The sequence below is a fragment of the Stylophora pistillata genome, chromosome 9 (genome assembly GCF_964205215.1).
Source record: "Stylophora pistillata chromosome 9, jaStyPist1.2, whole genome shotgun sequence".
Lineage (NCBI taxonomy): Eukaryota > Metazoa > Cnidaria > Anthozoa > Scleractinia > Pocilloporidae > Stylophora > Stylophora pistillata.
Genome location: NC_142527.1, coordinates 3,546,452 through 3,561,628, shown reverse-complemented (window position 1 = coordinate 3,561,628; position 15,177 = coordinate 3,546,452). Strand labels below are relative to the sequence as shown.

At 37.4% G+C, this 15,177-nt stretch overlaps 1 protein-coding gene and 1 pseudogene across 1 annotated transcript in view; one reads left to right on the top strand and one right to left on the bottom strand.

Moving 5' to 3' along the window:
• LOC148722821 (uncharacterized) overlaps nucleotides 1-15,177 on the bottom strand; it is a 71,348-nt gene that overhangs the window by 24,506 nt on the left and 31,665 nt on the right. The window lies entirely within an intron of this gene.
• LOC148722819 (zinc metalloproteinase nas-14-like) overlaps nucleotides 9,867-15,177 on the top strand; it is a 68,855-nt pseudogene continuing 63,544 nt past the window's right edge.

Genomic DNA, 15,177 nt, shown 5'->3' with positions numbered 1-15,177 from the left:
AGCCGCCATTTTGTTTTCAACTTCTTTCCCCACTCGGCTTTCTTCCATTTAGATCATGCAAAATACATTGTTTTTAGTCACAAAAAACGACATTTGGATCCATAAAAGGAAGAAAATTCTTACTAAAAGTGTCAAACGTAAGTTGGTTTCGTTAAGCGGCAAAAAAATCTTCCCGTAAGTCACAAGTTACAGCTTGAGCGCCTTCTTCCCGTCGAAACTGGAACCGCAAACTGCAAACGTGACGGCAAAGCGGTGGTCACGTGACCTCCTAAGGTTCGCCGTTTGCCGTAAACGTGATGCTAAAGTTCCCTAATATCTAAATTCTAACCTACAATGGGACTATTTACTAAGCAAATAATTAGTTTCAGCGGCTTTGTTTCTCAGTATAGATGGCTCAGTTTCCACGCGTCGTCGGAGAGTCAGCGACTTATTAAGGTTTCAACTCGTTTTCTATTTTTTGGCTTCAGCAAATCGTTCGGCGATGTACTTTTTCACCAGATCATAGGACACATTTTGACAACAGGTTGTGAATTACAAATAGATGCGAAATGGGAGGTCATAGTTAAAATACAGTGTAATGAACTGAACAAAGAAGGAAGGATATCGATAGAGAAACGATTTAATTGTAGACAATGAGCTCGAAATTTTTTCCAAATTGTCAATTTGCATAAACCGTAGGGTAGCTCTAAATCTTAGCGCGGAAAGAGACTCTAAAAGTTGCATTTTTGGATCATTCCCTTTGTAACTGTCTTACCGCTTTTTAGCGTGTTTTTTCATTTCTTTTCATGCAATTGTTTGGTGTTTTTTTTATCATGCTGTTCTGCTTCAGCTAAACCCGAGATCAAACATGTCAAAGCGTTGAATTAAAAGAGTAATGGTTGGCGAATCTTTTGTTTTCCGGCTTTCATTTTGATTTCATTTTGATTTGATTTTGAAAGACGTTTAAGTAGGCGGAAAGTAACCGTAAAAAGAAAAAAAAAAAAAAAAGAAAAAGGAAGAAAAAAAAAATAGGTAAAAAGAAAGACGCAGTTAAAAGAAAAACCGCAAATTAAACAAACTTCGCTTAGCAAACCCGTAACGTAACAACGAGATACTTTGGAGAGCTCTTAATCTACTCTCACGTGTGGTTAATTTCTCGCTCGATATTTTTCTCCTTTAATACTTCTGAGCTACGTCAATGAAGTATTCCTTTGCACAGGAACTGTTTATTCAACCTTTATTCAAAAATTTTTAGTCCTGCAAAGGGTTTGCCATAACGCAAGATATCTAAATAAATTGGGAAATTTCATGCATCAAAAGTCAAAACGGACAAAAACAATTACACAGCATCAGTTATATACAATATTAAGAAGTTAACATCAAATAAAATACTCAGATAAGGTCTTTTTAAAAAGACCTGCGGACTTGATACTAACAAAATCGTTCGGTAATGAGTTCCAGTCCTTCACAGTTCTACAAAAAAAGCTATTTCTATAAGTCTCGATATGTGGCTGTAGTTCGATAAACTTGTTCTGAGAGTTTCTTAAAATTCTGCTACGTCATAAGATAGTTTGGAAGGGCCAGGCCGCCATCACTATAAATTGCTTTGTGGAATAAGGTTAGCCGCGAGATTATTCTTCGTACCTCCAAGGGTATCCAGTTTAATTCATTCAATAAATTTGTGACTGTTCCTGGTTCACGTGTGTAAAAGTTTTTAACGAGGCGCGCATCTCTTCTTTGCACCCCCTCAATCTGTTTGACATGTTTCTTTAGGTGTGGGTCCCAAACCGAGCTGGTGTATTCCACGTGAGGCCTCACAAGGGCTTTGTAGGCCGCCTCTTTCACGCCTTCGGGCCAGCTGCTTAGATTTCGTCGGAGAAAACCAAGTGATTGGTTGGCCTTCGTGACTTTGTTATTTACATGCTGGCCCCAATCGAGGTTTCTGGACAATTTTACGCATAGATAGGAGTGGCGGGTGACTGAGTCTAAAACTTTCCCATAAGGACGTATCTAGACTCTACAGGATTTTGTTTCCTCGATATTGTTAAGACGTGGCATTTGTCGGGGTTAAATTTCATTTGCCATTTCTGAGACCATTCCTGAAGCGCTGTTATATCTAACTGCAGTTTAGTGGCATCGTTATGGGACTCAATAGTACTGTAAATCAAAGTATCATCAGCAAAAAGACGCATCCTAGGGGTACAGTTTTCTCCGAGGTCTTTAATATATAGGAGAAGCCAACAACCGTCCCCTGGGGGACTCCTGAAAGAACTGGCACTTTTGGAGAACTGTACCCATCAACGACAACTGACTGACTTCGGTATGTAAGCCATTGTGTTAGCCAGGTGTTAAGAATACCATGTATGCCATTGTAGCACAGTTTCAATAGGAGGCGCTGGTGCTGAACCGAGTCGAAAGCTTTCGAAAAATCCATGATTATTAAATCAGTTTGTTCAAGGGAACGAGAAATTTCTTCTACTGTACAAATTAACTGGGTTTCACATGACAATTTTTTCCGAAAGCCGTGGGAGCGTTAGGGTTACCCTCCAGCCAGGGTAACCCTAACACTCGGGTTACCCTACCTGCTTGTAAACACGGCCTAAGTGAAAAATATGCACAAATAACTATTCACACATACAGTTATTACATAAAGACGCACTCACCACCGCAGAAGCCTTGGGCATTTGGCGAACCATTCGGGCGAGAGACTGAAACACAATGTAGAATTATTTATAGTAGGGGAAATAACTACTATCGTGAGAAAACAGTGAAGTGAATCGAAACAATGAACTACATAGTCCTGTTGAATTCTTTGACTGACATCAAACATGTTTTGGATCTTAATTCCACGGATGATTAGGAAAAAAAATCCCTATACAACTAAACTATTAGTATCGTCGGGTGGGCAAACTGACGTTACGATTAATTCAAGATGCTTTTCCTACGAGCTTAAAGGTAAGAGCTAAGTATACGAGGTTCTAAAAAGATCTCTCCCTATTTCATCCCCTGAATGACGATCTTAATCTACAAAGTCGGAAATGCAAACTGCAAAGAAAAATCAATTTAAAGGTATGGACAACTCTGCGACGGGTGTTCAACATTTCTTGTTTTAGCTTGTTGAGCAATGTGTCCGAATAAGCGTGGACAATAGCGTTGCGGCACAACTTAGAATGTTGTGGAGCCACTGAAGTCAGTTACTTCTGTTACTTACGGGGTAATTTAACCCACTTGTCAGTGGAGACCTGGGCACGATAATAGAAGATGCTGTCAACTGCACCGTCGACTTTGATGATGATCTAAGATGGAAGACACTTTACGACAGGCAGATATTTCTAAACCACATTATAATAATATTAATAATAATAATTAATTAATATTATAATAATATTATTATAATAGAAGATGCTGTCAACTGCACCGTCGACTTTGATGATGATCTAAGATGGAAGACACTTTACGACAGGCAGATATTTCTAAACCACATTATAATAATATTAATAATAATAATTAATTAATATTATAATAATATTATTATAATAGAAGATGCTGTCAACTGCACCGTCGACTTTGATGATGATCTAAGATGGAAGACACTTCACGACAGGCAGATATTTCTAAACCACATTATAATAATATTAATAATAATAATTAATTAATATTATAATAATATTATTATAATAGAAGATGCTGTCAACTGCACCGTCGACTTTGATGATGATCTAAGATGGAAGACACTTTACGACAGGCAGATATTTCTTAACCACATTATATGAAAGGAAAGAATTTGATGGATAAAAGATATGGCACTTATTTAATAAATGAAGTGGCTGTGAAAGTAAAGCTTGTGACAGACTTTTATCAGACTTCATTTTTGCGGCTTCTTTCGTTGCGTAGACGAGAACGATTACTTGTCATCTGTTGAAATCTCGAAAGGAGAATTTAATATTCTTTAGCAGATTAATAGCTCGATAACTAGACACCAAAAAAGAAGACAATATAAAGGGTTTTTGGACGAGAAAAAGCAAGCCTTTCTCTTAATTTAGCGCTGGATGCAAATAAGAGAATTAAACACTCCTCGCAATTTGTTTTTATTTTTAAATAGAATGTTTGGGCTTACCATCAATAATTATAGCGTTAATTATTGCTATAAATGTGTCTTGAAAATTTTGGCTTGAATTATTTATATCCTCTCTGTCTGTTTCTTGGGCGCTTTTACAGTTTCTTTTTTCAGCCATAATTCATCGCCTGGCGGGCGGAGGGTCGGAAGATTTTGGGGAGGATCACATACTTTTCAGGGGGGGGTGGGGCGCGGAGGGGGAACAGTCGTCGCCTCCTGAGTATAAAGGAGGGACTATAGAAAATTGATTGACAATTAACTGCCAATAAGGGGAGATGATAACGAAGCCTTGCGGGAGAATCAGGAAAATTTTATTATGACACAACAAAAATCCTCTGACTTCCCTCTTCCCCAAGCGACGAATAATAACCGGTCATGTGCTTCATTTCATTGGGCATTATTCTCTTTGTTCACTCCTCGATCCTCGATCCTCATCACATGACGGATTCTCAAGTGTTTATATCATTTTTCAAACTTCAAATTCTAAACTTAACTGTTCTCAGTTTTGAAGGTAATTTTCATTATCTCCTCCCTCTTATTTACCTTGTCAAGTTTCCAATTAGGAAGTAACCCATCATTATTTCTTTTAATGTCCATTCCTTTGATGAATCCAATGTCAATGTCGTCATGAATATCAATGAGGTCAGTACTAGAAACATGAATAAAAAAATAACACCTTATTTTAAGAACGAGGAAGTTTGTGTACAACTTCTCATCGGTAAAAAACTTATCATGAAACAAACATGTAACTCAGTGTACCCTGCAGTTGATATGAAATAATGTTCTCCCGAGGCATGTTATATTACATTTTAATTCAGTAAAGTGTAAACTCGTGACAAGTAGCAAAGTACAGCTTCAAGTGGAGAGATCCTTGCAAGTCACCCGCAGTTAAGAAAATTGCAGAAAAGGAGCAAAGGAGCCTTCCTGTTGCAGAATCTAATCACAATTAAATGAAATAAATCATATTTTGACCCGCAGAAAGAGAATATAAACTGTATATTATCTCTGCCTGCAGAAAACATCTAAGTAAAGACATGATCCTCAGTCGCAGTTGAGCTGTAATCAAAAAACAAAAATCCTATATATTCTTAATTGCAAAGATCATATTTTCCTGAAACATCATACTTTTTAGTAATTTTTTTTTTTTTTTTAGTAATTTTTTTTCATTTTATTTGATTGTAGAAGCACAGCTTATTCTGTAGCATGGATATACGATCAATCATGATCACCATCAGCATCTTAAATCGCTATGGGTAGCACCATCATCATTCTCACTGTAATCGTTGTTATCATCATTATCATCTGTGATATCATTATCGTTATCATTATAGTAGTTTTCATCATCATTACTAAGGGAGCCGGGAGGGGCATAATTTTACTAGTTCCTAGCTACAATGTGTCAATATCGGTAAATAAAGTTTTTATTATCATTATTACCTATCCTTTTCAAATCTTCCATTTATTACTCTTTCTTTCAAGTCACCTCGGGTGCCTTGAATTGGGATGCGGATTACAGCATCAGTGCCGGCAAAATTGTCGCGTGCAGTTTTAACTATCACGCGATAAACTGAAAAATATAATTCAATGAATATGATCGTCAAAATAATTTTAACGAACTCGGCTAAACCATAAGATAATTTTGATTTAACGAATTTACAAACAAATCAATAAGAATTGGTTCATTTCTTAAAAACGCAAAAGCTCGTGTTCCCCCCTTGGAAGCAACAAATCTTATTTCATTTGCTGGGCCTCATTACATCACACTACATCAACCATATCTCGCACATTTCACAGTAATTTTGGCCACCTTCCCTCTCCCAGGAATCACTGAGAGTTTCATTCATTAATTTTTACCAATCAATCACTCTGTAAGACCCTTTTAACAACTGGCTTTACAATTTCTTTACATAAGTGAGGAAGAAGCGAAAGAAACGTTTTTAAATGTGATGGAAAAAGTACGAGATAGCATCATTAAAAGTACGAGATAGCACCATTAAACTATTGAATAAGACATATGAGTACATGACATATGACATATGACATATGACATATGACATATGTCATATGACATGAGTAGATGAGGAGGAAGAGATCAATTTTCGCATTCGTTTATCATAGTAACTGCTTTTCCCTTTTTATGCCAAGCTCAGCAAAGTTTTGATGGAACCTAACTGAAGTTTGACGACAACATAACAGACGCAAAGTAAAGAAAAAAATTTTAAAACCGATTTCTTTGTTTCGTTGTGAAGTCTTTCTTTTAGACAGGCCTTCAGTTTCATACCACTAGAAATACCGGTAAATTATAGAATTAAAGTTGTCAAGAGCTTCCAATCTAGCCTGATGGCTTTGTTTGTCCTACTGACCCACCAAACTGAAAAAATGAAAGATAAGAGGAAATTACAATTTGTAATTCACCAGTAATCGAGCTCATTTACCGCAAACAATACTGAAGAAGACTTTTTTGTATTTTGTGACTCACTTAATTTATTCTAATTTAAATGTTTCACTTTTAAATTTGGATCGGCTTCTTTCTTAATTAGCGATTTCAATCTATTAGGGTAACATCATTTTTTTGTGTTTACAAACTCCCGTTAATCAAATATCTTCTAATAACAATTTTTAACTATTCTATTCACCTACGTTTTCCTTGGGAAGGAAATGCTTCACAAATCAAGAGCAGCGAAAGCAACAAAACACGCATTTTACCCCTCACGTATCTTGAAAGTGACCGGTTGCGATCTCGACTGGGTCTAAAAAAATTTTGAAGTGTTCCTAACCTGGCAGTTATGACCTCTTTTCTGGCTAAGTGGAATAAAGCCATGTCAGGCATGTTGCCATGGAGACGGATCTTCGCTTGCACAGCTGTGAAATAACAAATGTTATCACGGTGAAGTATCACCTTACATCAGCTTATCTAAAGACTCTACGTGGAGAAATTCCAAAGCTGTATTGAACTTACTTACAACTCGGTAAATATCAAGTAGTTCACTTTTTTTCGATTTTGAAATTTTTCCTAACTCATTTGATGAGCTGGGGTGATTCTCAACTGATATAGAAAAAACAGGTAAGAAATTTAATATTCACCTTTCTTGCGCACTCTGCTTTTATTTCGATTATTGCGATAAGTATATACATCCGCCGTTTTTTACAATTTTATGAAATAGATATGATAACTCAAAATAAGATGATCAAAAGTGGAATACGAAATTGAATTTTGCAGTCAGTTGTTCACCCTGTACTTTGATCTTACTTGCGTATAGTCGATGTTCGAGCTGTTTATCATATCCTTCATGGGTATGCGATACCACCGATTGTCACAATTCAGGACGTAATAAGTCTGAAGATGAAAGTGCACCATGAGCATGAGTTCAGGCCGATTTTGGCCGTGTGATGACTAATAGTGGTCCAGAACCAGAAGTAATGTGCTCCGCTGACAAGAAGTAACGCAGTGGCAGCGTCATGAAGTTTGCCAAGAGAAGGTCGGGCATTTAACAACACCGACCAAGAAAAAAGGGAAAATTGGAAGAAATATGTGATTGAGCCACTCACGGCTGCTCTCCGAATTATCCACACCGTGCATCTTATATTCATTTACAGATTTTCATCTGAGAAGAAAGATGAATTAAATGGTCTCTCGGGCATCTTCTCCTTTCTGCCTTTTGTTACACATCCAGAACACCAGGAATGAACTAGTGCTGAGAAAAACAAAACTATCTTTCTTCGCAACGAATTTTCAACAAATACACAAAAAAGTCAAACTGTATGTGGTACGGAGTGAAGCCAACCTGATGGTGGACAAGAATTTTTTTCCTCGCCCATTTAGTCGTTTATCCATTTCTTTTGGAAAGATTTGGGATCATTTTTTAAGAGCTAAAGACGTAGATGTTTTTCTTCCAACAACGAAGGTAAGCGTTCTTATTTTTCTGATTCAGCACGGGGATGCTTTCTATCCGCCCGTTCACCTTTTCATCACGAGCTTAAAATAATGTTACGTGCGGGAATTATTTGATCTTATGATTCGTTTTTACTCGGCCACGCTCCTAGGTCCTGATCAAAAAAATCAGCCACGATGGACGCCCATTGAAAAGCGAATGTTTAATGGGAGGGGTGTCTGTTCGTCTCCCTCTCTCAAAGTGTGGCAGCTCTATTAAGTTGATGACAATAAAACTGCAAACTTTCTGAATAAGATAGACAGCAACTCTAATTCATCAGGAAATAAGGTGGCTCTGAACCTACAACTTCATCAACAGCTGATCGCAATAGTATTCTAAAAATTGGACTCATCCTTTAAACATTTGTGGTAGCTTTTAAAATTACGTCAGTAATCTATTTCTTTCATGGAAACAGTGATTGAAAAAAGCGACAGGTTAAATACGCTTCCTATTCTAATTATCAAATGGTTCGACATAAATATGATAATCATGATGTAACTAGAAAGTCTTCTTTTCGAACGGATATATATATTGCATGATCTTAAAGGCCTCATTTATCTTCTCAGTTGGTTTTATTGTTTTATTGAAGTTTATGAACGCTGAACAACAACAAAAACAACAAAGTTTATTGGCGCTGTAGGATTTCAAAAGCTCAGTTAAGATACAACATACAGATTGGACATATTGAGACAATATCTGCTATCCCAAAATAACTTTTTAACCCGAGGCTAGAAATAACGTCATATTGAAGTTGGCAGTGAATACTTTGCGTAAAATACCTGAAAGACCGCGGGTGAGTCAATGGAACAACGGCCTTACTTTCCGTTTTCATTGGAAATTTCCCCGATATTTTTCTCCTTTAATACTTCTAAACTACGTCAATGCATGAAGTATTCCTTTGCACAGGAACTGTTAATTTCAGCTCAAGAGGTCATTAAAAAAGGAAGGCAATACATGGCTCGTCACTGCCAGTTATCATAATCCAATATCACCGCGTTCTTTTTAGATACTAGCTTGTCTATATGTTATATGTTATCGGTTGAATTTATTCTTAAGATGTTTTTAAACGCCAAACCCCCTTCATAATGAAAAAAAGTAGAAGAAATGGCTGTAACTTATACTCAGTTAGCTTTTTAAAAATTTCTGCCCGCGGTTCAAAGAGACTTTCAGACTCATTCAGTCATCTGAAGTTCCTTCTAAAGTTGAGATTCATTGCGATATTCTTGTTTGGATATTTACACGTATAACATTTAGAGCTTAAGCTAGGTATCCCAGTTTATCGCTAATACAGTTTTCTTTTATTATATATGCCTGCCGTATTTCAGTTTTTTTTTTTTTTATTTCTCCCATATCATTTCGACAGACAATCTTGTAGAGTGCTGAGAGGATTGGTCGATTTAAGTGCTATATCCATGCTTTTTTTTTTATTCAGTTATTCATTTATTCATTTCTATATTCGCAGCCGGTGTGTGGTTGACGATTTTATCAACCCAGACAATGGCTTTAATTTTGAAAGATGTTAAAACATGGGTTAAACGAACGCAGTACCGCTGAAGTCATTGTTACTCAAGTGTAGACCAAATTTGTTTGTTTACGTTGCAGATGCACAATCATTGAGCGGCTTATCTCTTACGAAACACTTATATATTGCTTCTTTTAAGCGTACACGATTATTACGAAAATAGTTGAGAATCCTAAGTGGTTCTAACCACTGTCTAAATCTTATTCGGTACTCTTGATGTTGGACGTTCCAAAATACTATATATAGCTGAAGGTCTTTTAGCGGGTCACTGGTAGTTGTTTTTTAAAACACTCCTTTCTCCAGAGTTTAGTTAAAGATGAGGTGGATTTTCGCTCTTCTGCTGCTGAGGTCTGTGCTTAGTGCATCACACAGTCCGTCCCCATGGTAAGAGTAGGTGCGTCATTCAAACATATCAAGCAGCTCATGGAAGTTAGTGTTAGAAAATGTGCCTGTTCTGTTTTAGGAACAGCCAATTACCTTAGGAATAGCCAATTACCTTAGGAATAGCGAATTACCTGAGTTACATTGCGACAAGGGGACGATCGCACTGCATTTCAGTATCCTAAATTGTTTTTTTTTACACCGTTAAAAGAAGACATGATTCAAAATATCAAGACTGACCAATCGAAATGGAGAGCTAGCTTGTTAGAATTGGTGCACAAAAAAAGCCGGCATTATCTACAACTGTTATATAGTAAAGTAGAGGTAAATATCGACTGCTTTTCATCGGAAAAAAATCTCATCCGTTAAGCATTATGAAAATCTATAAGCGTTGGAAACTCTGAGCCCAGCACGTTAGTTCGGCAATAGAAATTAAAGCGATCTTTTCATCATGTCGTATTCGACAAAATATGAGCTGCCTTAGGCTTCGTATTATATTAAATCCTTTATGATTTCTCCTTTTAGAGAATTTTAGTATACGAAACTCTAGTCTGTTTGAAGGAGACATGATTCTCCCGAAAGAGCAACATGAAAGAGCAGAAAAAGAATTGGACATTGATGGTTCTCGCCATAAGAGAGCCACGTCAAGATCCAAATTGTGGTCAAGGGGAGTCATAAAATACAAAATCGATATAAACCTCGGTAAGTTCTTTAGAGCGTTTACCTGTATCCCTAGACCATCATTATGTTTCAACAAGAAGGAGGAAGGAAAGTTAGAGAACCATGATGTCATACGGGTTGGCGGATTCCTTTTAATTTGATTTGACTTTAAGCGCTCGGGAGTCCATATTTTGCTGGAGAACTATTTTGGATAAAACAATTCCTTTTTGAAAATCCTCCCAATTTCCTTACCATGTACTCTTGGTTCAAATATTTAAGTCAATCAACCAATCAATCATTCAATCAGCATTAATCTATCAATTTATTGGTCGATTTCTCAATTGATCTCTAATTACGGAGCTAAGTTTCCTTCTATGAAAGTTGTGAACCTTACGCTGAATTAACTAAGAAGGAATTCGTTGCCCAACTTCCGCAAAAATTTTTTAATCGCCAACCAAAAGTTACTTACTTTTAGGTCGAAAATCCCGAGCTATGACAGCCATCAAAGCAGCAATGGCGGAATGGAGGGCGAAAACTTGCATCCGGTTTAAGAAGAGAACAAACGAAAAAGCTTACATCCTGTTTCAGTAGAGCAATCGGTAAGTAAGTATATGTAGCAATCACTGTTCTGAGAAGATTTAAAATCTGAAAATCATGGCACGTCTAGAAATCCATTGATCCCAGTAAATAATACTAGCGATGTCACTGTTATTCATATTGCACTACAGATGAGTGCAGGCGATTCAAATATACATTACGAAACGTATGAAAATTTGTGCTGAAAATCCCATTACTATCCAAGATAGATTGTGTGTGAACATACGAATGCATTTACTGTTTATATGGCTATTCTTGAAATGTTAAAACACTGAAAGAATACGCCATTTCTATACACCAGGTGTGCATCATTTGTGGGGAGAACCGGCCGCCGTCGGGGAATCTTCCTCGGACCAAGATGTTGGTCGTAAGGAATAATTGCTCATGAAATAGGTAAATCCATAGTGATGTTCCGCCAAAAGCCACAGTAGGGTAGAGATTTTCAGGCATTTCATTATAGAGGTGCACCATCGCCTAGAATGCTGTTGTTTTTCGCGACATGTGCTTAGAGTGCTCAATTTAAAAAGCTTTTAAAATTTTATTCGTAACTGTCGGAAATCTAATGATCTTTTTCATTTATCTTTGTGTTACACGTACTTTGTTAATCTCTCCAGAAAAATTATTTTTCCTAATCAGTGTTGTAAAGTATACATTCCTGATAATCAAGAGTTTGCATTATGATAACGCACTTAAATGACGAAATCCAGGCTCAGTTAATTTTTTAAATGTCCTGTACAGTCAGTAAAATTCCAAAACACTAATAAGAACCTTTTAACCTGACTGCGATAAATCTAGGTTCCTGTGGGGTTGTTTTCATTGTATCGCCTGAATAGCTGTTACGATGAAGAGTTTCAGAGTGACAATTTAAAATTCTTGCCAAGCTCGCATTCTTAAGCTAACAGTACCTGTGATATGGCTTTTAATTTATAAAGTTTTACTTCTCTCAGGGGATGCAATCGGATTTTATCACGAACAGTCTCGACCTGATAGGGACTCTTATATCAAAATAAAGTATGAAAACGTCCGCCCAGGTAAGCATTGATTTCCGAAAATTTCCAAGTGATTGTTGCACCAGTTCACCTTTAATCTATTTTTCACTCAAAGTGTGAACGTACTGCGTTTCTTTGTCCTTATCGATAGTCTTTCTCTCTCAGGAGCAAAGAAAAATTTTCACAAGTACCACCGTTCAAAAACTGACTCACTTAGTACGCCATATGATTACGGAAGTTTGATGCATTACAGAAGTAAAGCTTATAGCAAGAGTAGAAAGCCAACGATAGTTGTTAAAAAACAAGGGGTATGTTTAGCCATCGTTATCTAGAGTCTATAGTTCAAATTCTATTTAAATACATAGTTGTTCACGCAAAGAATCGCTCATTCCTTTTATCCCAAGATCTTATTAGAAATTCTCCTCACTATCTGTCATTCCATTCTTATGACGTCAGATCGGAGAATTCGTGAACGGATGTACCAATATTCCCAAGAGTGATATTTTTCTTTATTCTCATAAATCATCTGCTTGATATTGTATAATTCCTTTTGCATCATTCCTTTTATCCCATTCCTTTTATCCCATTGCATCATTCCTTTTATCCCAAGATCTTATTAGAAACTCTCCTCACTATCTGTCATTCCATTCTTATGACGTCAGATCGGAGAATTCGTGAACGGATGTACCAATATTCCCAAGATTGATATTTTTCTTTATTCTCATAACTCATCTGCTTGATATTGTATTAACATTGTTAGGAGAATTTCTGTCTTGGTCACTCATTGGAGTTAAAGGGTTAACGTCCCTGATCATCTATTGCTTACTCCACAGTGGCGAATCCGGACCTTGAGCTAAGGGGGGGACCCAGTTTTTTGTGTGTATATGTACACCTGCCGGCTTTTCTTCCCTCTGCGTTTATTTATTTCCCAAAATAAGAGGGGGACCGGGCCCCTGGGTCCCTTCCCTAAATCCGCCACTGTTCTAAGCTTAACGCTATACACAATATCTATCACGAAATAGATGGCGGGTATTGTCAATATCTGAGCAATTGCGCACCCACCCCTCCCCTAAACCAACACTAACCCTAACTTGTCATCAGTTGACTATTGTTCGGTTATGGAAGGGGTAGGTGCGCAGTTGCTCAGAAGCTGACTGACATTGATCCGCGTAGCAAATCAGATTGTACCATTTGTAACAGATTTTCTTTAAACTGATTAACACGCCATCTTAAACATTCTGAAAGGCTAACGCAAAAAAAAAAAAAAAAAAAAAAATACCGATTTCTTTTCCGGGTAACCATTGGTCAGAGGAAACGTTTAAGTCTGACTGATGCTCAGCAGGCGAACCTTATGTACAATGCAGAGTTTAAACAGAGAGGGAAAGAAAAAGGACAGAGGGGGGAAGTTAAAACCAGTACAGCTGCAAAATTTTCAAATAGCTTGCACATCCCTGTGGAGAAGTCGAACCATTTTTATTGTCATAGTTCGAATCCAATTATCATGTCAAAATTGCACCATTCTTATCATTCTCCCTCAAGTTAAAAAATGATTTGGATTTTCTTTAAACAACGATTTCTCTATAAAACTGTCAGCTACTACAAAATTCTTTTCCAAACGAGTTAAGTTGAGAAAGTAAGAGAGGGAGATAAAGTGACGAAAAGGACTCCTGAGTTAAATTTTTCGATATGTAAACGCATCTTGCTCTGTATGCATATACGATTTTCGTATCATGAGCAGTTTTAGAAGAAGTTGGCGTTGATTCATATATACGAACTGAGCCTGTCCGTATTTAACGATGAACGGAATATCCTTTTGGAGGACTGGGTAAACCTGTCTCTTCTAGTAGAAGCAGTCAGTCTTTCTGATTGAAAATGAAATTACTGCATTTTTTATCTATTTTCTTTTTCCATGCAATGTATAATTATACAACAGATACCAGTTTTTAGTCATTGATTTCATGCATTTAAACCGTAACCAAGTTTTTCCTCCCTGTTTTAGGGAGGTGCGAGGACAGTACTCGAAAATGTCGCTATCAGTCTTGGAGACGTCGATGTCAGCAAAGTACATACGTCAAGTCTAAATGTAAAAGAACCTGCCAACTGTGTTAAGTTGAAGGACACTATCCCCGTCCGCCCTATTGAATTATTTGACATTATTTATTCCCCCAATTATCTTTGGTAAACAATGATTGGAGCTAAATTGATTCTGAAAAGTTTAAATCAGTTAGAATAACTTGGCATATCCATGGTCATTATCAAATCTTCAAGTTGGTAGAGAACTGGCCCATCGTAAACATGGAATCTGGTATGCTACAGCAAATGGACCAAGTATTTAAATGCACTATTTTCAAATATTTTCTCTATTCCAAGTAAAAAACGCCAGTCTTTGGTGATTATGAAGCTAACTTAAAAGCTTGTGCCCGTAAGTTCATCAGTGACAGCATATTTTAAACCTATACGCCTTGATGCATGCATACGACCAAGGAAAACACTTTACGGTAAAGCTTGTGGGCCATTAAACGTACTATATGTACATATACTGCCAAAAACAAGAAATCCCAACGAGTTATTAAGCCACATCGATCTTCACCTTTATCTTCACTTGTACTGTACTTTTGTAATTCTTTTACAAAGTCAACTTCGGTTCTCGCTGAAAAGCCATAATTACGTTCGACGAAGGAGAACGCATACTAATGGTGTCGTTTTTACGGAAATCACTCTCGAGGGCTTTATGGACCATTCCCAAGGGGAACGATGGCGATGGTATGGGAATTCGGGCTTTGGGCGCCATTTTGGACTGGTGGACTGGTCGATTGGTAGAATGGTAGGCTGGCGGACTGGTGGACTGGTGGACTGGCGGACTGGCGGACTGGCAGACTGGCAGACTGGTGGACTGGTGGACTGGTGGACTGGTGGACTGGTGGACTGGTGGACTGATGGACTGGCGGACTGGCGGACTGGCGGACTGGTGGACTGGCAGACTGGCTGGTTGACTGGCTA